Genomic DNA, 2,500 nt, shown 5'->3' on the forward strand with positions numbered 1-2,500 from the left:
TAACCTATGTTGCGCCTTAACCTAACCTATGTTGCGCCTTAACCTAACCTATGTTGCGCCTTAACCTAACCCAAGTTGCGCCCTAACCTAACCCAAGTTGCGCCCTAACCTAACCCAAGTTGCGCCCTAACCTAACCCAAGTTGCGCCCTAACCTAACCCAAGTTGCGCCCTAACCTAACCCAAGTTGCGCCCTAACCTAACCCAAGTTGCGCCCTAACCTAACCCAAGTTGCGCCCTAACCTAACCCAAGTTGCGCCTTAACCTAACCCAAGTTGCGCCTTAACCTAACCCAAGTTGCGCCTTAACCTAACCCAAGTTGCGCCTTAACCTAACCCAAGTTGCGCCTTAACCTAACCCAAGTTGCGCCTTAACCTAACCCAAGTTGCGCCTTAACCTAACCCAAGTTGCGCCTTAACCTAACCCAAGTTGCGCCCTAACCTAACCCAAGTTGCGCCCTAACCTAACCCAAGTTGCGCCCTAACCTAACCCAAGTTGCGCCCTAACCTAACCCAAGTTGCGCCCTAACCTAACCCAAGTTGCGCCCTAACCTAACCCAAGTTGCGCCCTAACCTAACCCAAGTTGCGCCCTAACCTAACCCAAGTTGCGCCTTAACCTAACCCAAGTTGCGCCTTAACCTAACCCAAGTTGCGCCTTAACCTAACCCAAGTTGCGCCTTAACCTAACCCAAGTTGCGCCTTAACCTAACCCAAGTTGCGCCTTAACCTAACCCACGTTGCGCCCTAACCTAACCTACGTTGCGCCCTAACCTAACCTACGTTGCGCCCTAACCTAACCTACGTTGCGCCCTAACCTGCCCTGTAATTGTTAGTTATATGACTCTAGGAATTCGTGTAGCGTTGCCTAATTGCAACCATCTCAACATAGTTCACTTCGCGCACACTGTGGTGTTCTGCGTATTGATTCATTTTACGGTGCGTACCCTCACATCTTGCGAGTGTTGCTTACTTTCCACATGGTCCCGCTATCCACTGTATTGTGTACTGCAATAGGACGTATATCGCCCCCGCCCCCCCCTCCCCTCCTGTCACCTCTAGCTCGTCGGTCAGGAGTTCGCGTGTTGAATGCGCTTCGCAGCTGTGCAATGGCATTCGTATACGTACGCTGGCCACCTTCCACGTGTTCTTTCGTGCACACGTCGCAGCGTGTATGTATGCTGATGGAGTGCGTCGTGACACACAACATCCAGGCATGCAAGACTCGTAGAAGTCGCAAATGTAGATGGATGTCTACGTTTGCTGCCCAAGTTACGCAAATGAACTGGAAATCCGTTGTTGCGCGGTTGTTCGCGCTGGAGGTGAATCGTTGATATCGACGATCGGTACAGGTATTAACCGGTTGCTTCAGCGACACCCGTCATACCCACGAACGTGAGTGGGCATGTGGGTATGAAGCGATACGCGGCGGTGGCTGGGTGGGACCGTCCCCGGCCGGTGAGGGGGGGGCGCCCGGCGTGCTGGCCGCGCGCTGCGTGGGCGCACGCGCGGCAGCCGGCTGGTGGGGGCGCCCAGTGGCAGGCGCGCCGGCTGACGGACGCGGCAGGCGGCGCATCTGCGTGCCGGCGCACCCAGCGCGCGGCGCCGTGCGGCCAAAGTGGGTCCTCCCGGGCCCGGTGCGAAGCGCGGTGGACATCTGCAGTGTGCTGGTCCGATTGAGGACTGTGTGCGTTGAGGATGCGCCGCCGCCCGGCACTCGGCGCCGCGACGCCGTCTGCTGCTCGGTCGCCCCCGCGGTTCTCGCAGGTGGTTTGTATCGCAGCTGTGCGGATGTGTTGGCGCGTGCGCTGTGCTGGGAGAGTTCGCTTTGGCACCCAAGTGGGGCTCTGCCCCTCTGTGGCGCTGGCGTTGGAGCTGCCCGGTCACTGTTTGTGGCCGCGTGTTGTCTCCCGCCGGCAACACCACGACAGCACGCTCCCGGGCCTCTGTCGGCAGCGGCAAGCTCAGTTGGGGGCACGGGTGGTCGCACTGAAAGCGTCTACTCGCCTATCTCCGGGCGATTGCGCCTCTCTCGAACCCGACCAAGTACTTAGGACGGCGCTGCGCGCCGCCGGGACCTGAGAGGGTTTCGAGGTGTATCGTGCAGGGGAGCCCAGCCTCCTCCTGTTTGCAGAATAATTGAGCGGACGCTTGCGTGTTCGCGCGGGCCCCCGGGACACACTCCCGGGCGGCCGGCTGCTCAGCTCTAGTTGACGCAGCTCCCTGGTTGATCCTGCCAGTAGTCATATGCTTGTCTCAAAGATTAAGCCATGCATGTCTCAGTACAAGCCGCATTAAGGTGAAACCGCGAATGGCTCATTAAATCAGTTATGGTTCCTTAGATCGTACCCACGTTACTTGGATAACTGTGGTAATTCTAGAGCTAATACATGCAAACAGAGTCCCGACCAGAGATGGAAGGGACGCTTTTATTAGATCAAAACCAATCGGTCGGCTCGTCCGGTCCGTTTGCCTTGGTGACTCTGAATAACTTTGGGCTGATCG

The 2,500-nt window shown here is 57.3% G+C and overlaps 1 non-coding gene across 1 annotated transcript in view; it reads left to right on the plus strand.

Moving 5' to 3' along the window:
• The first annotated feature begins 2,215 nt into the window (after positions 1–2,215).
• Positions 2,216–2,500, plus strand: part of LOC126197048 (small subunit ribosomal RNA) — a 1,909-nt gene continuing 1,624 nt past the window's right edge. The window contains exon 1 of the ribosomal RNA XR_007539455.1: positions 2,216–2,500. This exon is cut by the window's right edge and continues 1,624 nt beyond it. This is a non-coding gene — a ribosomal RNA (small subunit ribosomal RNA).

The sequence above is a fragment of the Schistocerca nitens genome, chromosome 7 (assembly GCF_023898315.1).
Source record: "Schistocerca nitens isolate TAMUIC-IGC-003100 chromosome 7, iqSchNite1.1, whole genome shotgun sequence".
NCBI lineage: Eukaryota > Metazoa > Arthropoda > Insecta > Orthoptera > Acrididae > Schistocerca > Schistocerca nitens.